Here is a 6,000-nt window from a genome sequence, read left to right on the forward strand (position 1 = left end):
CCGCAAAACTGTCCTTATCTCATTTTGTGACCACGATGCCATCGCAAGCACTTTACACTCTCACTACTAATGAATAACTGAGCCCATCGACTTGGCACGGCGGCTACTATGCATGTATGAACATGTCTCAACATGCAGCAACAAGCAGCTTCCTGTGATTCATTGTTGCATCATATTGCAAAACTTTCCTAGTACCCTTTGTAATTTGTAATCTCCACTTTTCGATCTTCTTTGGCTTAAAATCTCTCTATCTCATTCTGTCAAATTCTTCTGTTGTCCCTACAGTTCTCCCAACTCCACTAATCACTTGGAACTCTTTGACTTACTCTCTCCGCAACTTGACTTTCTCCAGTCCAACCTTTCAAACAGTGAAGTAATTTTCCTTGGTGATTTTAATGTTCACAACTCCAGCTGGCTTCCATTTTCTAGTCACACAGACCCAACTGGACGAGATGCTGAGGCTTTTGGAATTACTAATGACCTCGCACAGATTGTTCATTTAACAACAAGAATACTGGACAATCCTAACCATACAGCCAACCCGCTTGACCTTTTTCCTAAAAACAACCCTTCTAAGTACATAGTCGAAGTGAGTGGTCCTTTAGGTACCTCAGATCGTAACTTGGTGATTGTGTCTTCTCCAATGGAGGCTTTATCTCATGGCTGTTCCCAACCTCATGTTGTTTGGCACTACAAGAATGCAAAATGTGATGATCTGCAAGATTTCTTTTCTTCTTTTCCTTGGTCGGATTACTGATTCAAAACTTCTGACTTCAACGTTTGCTCAGATCGTTTACAAATGTTGATCATTTGCTCAGAAATTATTCTTGTAGGAATGGAAATCCTTTATTCCACACTCCACTTTAAAATCCCATCCTTTATCTAAACCTTGGTTTTCCAATAAATGTGCTAAGGCTGTTCAAGAGAAGAATGATGCATATCATAATTGGCTTGTTTCCAATTCTTCAGTTTCATTTTCTGCCTGCACCAAAGCTCACAACACTTGTAAAGCAGTTATTAATCAGTCCAAACAACATTTTGAACAGGCTAAGAGTAGAAAACTTGCTTCTTGTTCTAATGGCAGCTGAGCATTCTGGTCTCTTGTCAAAGCTACTGGCCACAACTTTTGCCTATCTCTACTCCCACCACAGCCAAAACCAGATGGTTCTATTGTCATTTCAGGAAGGATAAAGCTGACCTGCTGGCATCCCATTTTTCTTCCAACTCATGTATTAATGATCTTGGTAAAGCACCTCCCAGCATGCTCCATTCAATGCCTCCTGTGGTCTTCCATCAAAAGGATATCAGAAGGATTTTGATGAATCTTGATGCTAAGAAAGCTCCAGGTCCTGATGGTATTTCTCCACTTGTTCTCAAAACCTGCACTCCTGAACCTACTCCTGTTCTTTGCTGCCTTTTTTCACTTTCTTATTCCAAAGGTGTTTTTCCTTCTGCTTGGAAATTTGCTCATATCCACCAAGCTTGAAGGACAGGGGACAGGATGGATGCCCTCGAAGGAACTAAATTGAGGGGCCCATCAAGCTCTCAGCTGCCCACATCAACGACAGAGCTTGCACTTGGTCGTCGCGCAACACAGCGGCAACCCCCAAGGCAGAATGCCCTGGTCCCAAAGGAACTAGTAGTTGTTGGTGACTCTATTGTCAGGGAAACGGGGAACATGCTTTGTAAAAAGAATAGGTGGAACAGGACCAGGGTATGTCTGCCAGGGGCAAAGGTTGATGACGTTGTAGAGCAGATATCTTTTAAGGGCACAAAAGGTGATATAGTTGTACACGTTGGCACTAATGATATCAAGAGTAGGAGACCGGCAGAATTGCTTATGTACAGGTCACTGTTGAAAAAAAGCCGTGAAATAGGGTTGAATCTGAAAGTGTCTGCAATTCTGCCCAGACACGATAGGAGGGAGTATATGATGAGAGCCCTGTCGATCAATTCGGCCCTGGAAAGATTGTGCAAGGCTCAAGGGGTAGAATTTTTTCAGCCTGGACTGTACTTGTTAAAAGGAGAGATTGCTTCTACAAGGATGGGATACACTTAAATAGAAAGGGTGCAAGAATATTTGCTGATGCTATCGAGGCAGTGTTAGGTGGGTCGGAAAACTGCCAGCTTGGGGGGAGACAAAGACGAATAGATTAACAGTAGCCACTGGCAGAGGGGAAAGAGATTCTTGCACTGCTTCTATTGGAATGAGCAGAAGCCTGAAAAACAAGATGCAGAATATTTCAGAGACTGCCGGGAGTCACTGCGGTACAAGTAAACACATGGGTTGTGTTAGGGTAGCTAAGAATAGAAATAGGTGCATGTATACTTGCGTGTACACCAATGCTAGGAGTTTAGTAAATAAATTTGATGAATTTGAGGTATTGCTCAAAACATCAAAGGCAGATATTGTTGGGATATCAGAGACGTGGTGTCACACAGTTATAAGGAATGCAGAACTGGAATTTGGGGAGTACAACAGCTACAGAAAGGATAGACTGGATAGGAAGGGAGGAGGGGTTATGCTATTAGTTAAGAAATACATAAAATCCAAGGAAGTGAAGCCAGTGGACATCGCTGGACAGTGCAGTGTCGAATGCCGAATTTAATGTCGAATATGAAGTTTTCTGAGCAATGCAGACAGGCTGCCAGGGCAGGTCATGGGATTTTGTCAATGATATATAGGAATTTTGCTAGCAGGGAAAAGGAGGTAATTGTACTTCTGTATATGGCAATGGCCAAGCCACGCCTTGAGTACTACGTACAGATCTGGAGGCCTCATTTTAGGAAGGATGTAGATTTGCTTGAGCGTGTACAGAGAAAGGCAACAAGATTGGTGAGCGGAATGAAAGGATCCTCATACGAAGAGAGGCTTAAATTCTGCAAATTGCAGCGGCTGGAGACTAGGCACCTGCGCGGTGATCTCATTGAGGCCTTGAATGGATTGAGCATGCTGAATTCTGATGGGATTCTTCCACTTGTTCAGATTACAAACCTAAGGTGGTATAAATTCAAATTGAGGAAAGACAGATGTAGAATAGATGCGCGTATATTTACCTTTAGCCAGTGGGTGGTTAATTGCTGGAACAAACTTCTATCTCTTGTTGTGGAAGTTGATAGGTTAAATAAATTTAAGGAGGAACTGGACAAACATTTAAAGGAATTGTTTTGTAAATTTTTTTTTGGCTGATGCTGCATAAGCTCATACACTTACTTTTTTGCATCACATGCCACTACTACTACTTGTTAGCTGGGTTACACTGTGACATATGAAGGTTGGCATAGTATTTAACCACAGTAATCAGGGTATACTACTACAAGATCTAGAAACATTAGGCAGGTGGGCTGGAAAGTGGTAATTTAAGTTTAATATTGACAAATGCAAGATATTTCACATGGGGTGCCGTAATCCCAGATTAATTTATCGGCTCTACAGTACCCACACTCAAAGTAGTGGAGAATGAAAAAGACCTGGGGTTACTTGAGCAGTCAGGATGGCTGATGGGGTTTTGTCAATGATATACATGAATTTTGCTGGGAGGGATAAGGTGATTATCCCATTATATAATGCAGTAATCAGACTACATCTTGGGTACTGCATACAGGTCTGGAGGCTTCATTTTAGGAAGAATGAGGATCTGTTGGAATGGGTGTTCTTTACACCCATTCCAACAGATCCTCATTCAGGAATAGGAAGTTTTCTGATAGCAAGATTGGGGGAAACAAAAGAGCACTTACCAGGAAAGGCTCCAGTCTTGCAAATTGTAGCATACAGAGATTAGGCACATGAAAGGAAATCCGAGAGAGAGAGGTTTTAATGGCCTTGAAAGAATTGACTAAGCTCAATGCCGATGGAATCCTTCCTCTTGCTCGGACTACACACGAGAGAAACTCACACCTGGTGTTTAGAGCTGGCCAGTTTGAATAAATTCAAGGAAGAATTAAATAACCTCTTAGAGAGGATGGCCAGGTGAAATGCAGTGTTGGCTTGCCTTTGTTTTTTTTTTTGTTGTCGCTATATAAGCAAGCTTTTATGCAAAATTTCCACTACTAAAAAAAAAAAAAAAAAAAATTTCTACTACTACTACTAATAATTAATAAAATACTGATTCCAAAGGTAGGAATAATTATGTCTGAAGATAATGTTTACAATGCTTAAAATGCTAGTTAAATTATACTTCGTAAATATCTAGGAAACTGTGTATTTACATAAAAGGCTAAAATCAACCTGCTTATATTGCTACCTTTAGAGTATAACATATTCTTTGCTTAAGCATGAGGGCAGATGACCTTGTGTTTGAAGGCCTCCCTACTTTCCACTGCTTTATCAGAAGCTCTCAGAATTTTACAGGTAGGAGATAACCTGTTTAATTTGTAATTAGAAAAGAAATTGGAATCTAGTAAAGCAATTACTAAATAGAATAATGGTGCTTCATACAGCGACTAATAAAATTCAACATGTTTATATATAAAAAAAACCAAGTTTAAAGCAATGAACTGTTCAGTTTAGTAATGCTGCTTTAAGTTGGTATAGTTCAATGTGTAGTGAGTTGCCACTTAAAACTGGAAAATTGTGTATTTACTAATTTATGTAGATTTGTTTGCTGTGAACATATGTAAACATGGAATTGACAATATTTTCTTTGTGGTTTCAAAGAATGTTTCTATTGCTTCATGATCTATGTTAGTCATAATGATTCTTTGAAACACCAATATCGAAAGAAGACCAATGTGTACACAAGGCAATTTGGTTACTTGATGTAATTTCCAAAACAAATTATTTCACTTTCAGTGGAGAGCAAAATAACAATCTCAAAAATCCAGCCCCATCTTTATTGGTAATTTGTCGCATTCAGAGTGCCAATGGCGCCAAGGTGTAAAGGCAATCTTTTTTCATGTCTGTATTTTTTTCTTTAAGATCCAGACATGTACCACCACATTTAAAGTTAAACAGGTTTTTATTTTTGTTTTTTTGTTTTTCAAGGAAGAAGTATTAGAAATTACTTAGAAGCTTAAATCAAATATAACGGGGAAGCCAGACAAATATAGTTCTGGAAATTTCACAAGCCATATTAACAACATTTATTCAAGTAATATATCAACAGAAATTCAGAAAATGTGGTAACTTCGATTTCCAATTCCTTACCTGATTATTGCTGAAATTTAATGGATTGATTAAAAGCGATTTTAATTACACAAATACACACAAACGAACACCAAACCTGCCATACACAGCCTTCGACAGAATATGGGATATATACAAGCACGACACCTGCAATGCGAAAAGCAATAAATATATATATACTTTTTTTCTTTTAGAATAATTTGACTTAAATATCTTTTAGTGCTAATTTATCAATTTACCATTCCTACACTGATAATTTATATTTATAAAATTATATATATATATACACAGGAAGCCCTTTCAATCCTGAAAGAGTTAGCATTATGAAGTTTTCTGAGCAACGCAGATATCTGCCAGAGCAGGTCATGTGGTTTTGTCAATGATATACAGGAATTTTGCTAGCACGGAAAAGGAGGTGATTGTCCCTCTATAAAAGGCAATGGTCAGGCCACGCATTGAGTACTGCATACAGGTCTGGAGGCCTCATTTTAGGAAGGATGTAGATTGGTTTGAGCATGTACAGAGAAGGGCAACAAGGTCTATGAGGGGAATGAAGGGATCCTCTTACCAAGTGAGGCTTAAGTTCAGCAAATTGCAGCGACTAGAGACTAGGCACCAGCGAGGTGTTCTGATTGAGGTGTATAAGGTCTTGAATGGTTTGAGCACGCTGAATTCTTATGAAATTCTTCCACTTGATCAGGTTACGAACAAAATCCGCAGGTAAGTATCTGGTAAGTATGGGCTTGGCACACCTAGGGTCCTGAGATGGATATCATCTTTCTTCTTTTTCTTGCTGATTCCCTTCTACTTCTCTCTCTATCTCATTCTTGGTAATTCGGAAATTTTTTTGGCTGGTGCGACATAAGCCTCAAACT

At 39.3% G+C, this 6,000-nt stretch overlaps 1 protein-coding gene across 1 annotated transcript in view; it reads right to left on the reverse strand.

The window, feature by feature from the left end:
* RpL36 (ribosomal protein L36) overlaps positions 1-5,255 on the reverse strand; it is a 31,916-nt gene extending 26,661 nt beyond the window's left edge. The window contains exon 1 of the mRNA XM_090380591.1: positions 5,147-5,255. The gene's annotated coding sequence lies outside the window, so the exon portion shown is untranslated. The remainder of the gene's footprint in view (positions 1-5,146) is intronic.
* Positions 5,256-6,000: the final 745 nt, after the last annotated feature.

The sequence above is a fragment of the Mastigoproctus giganteus genome, chromosome 1 (genome assembly GCF_048544385.1).
Source record: "Mastigoproctus giganteus isolate SK-2022 chromosome 1, ASM4854438v1, whole genome shotgun sequence".
NCBI classification, from domain to species: domain Eukaryota; kingdom Metazoa; phylum Arthropoda; class Arachnida; order Uropygi; family Thelyphonidae; genus Mastigoproctus; species Mastigoproctus giganteus.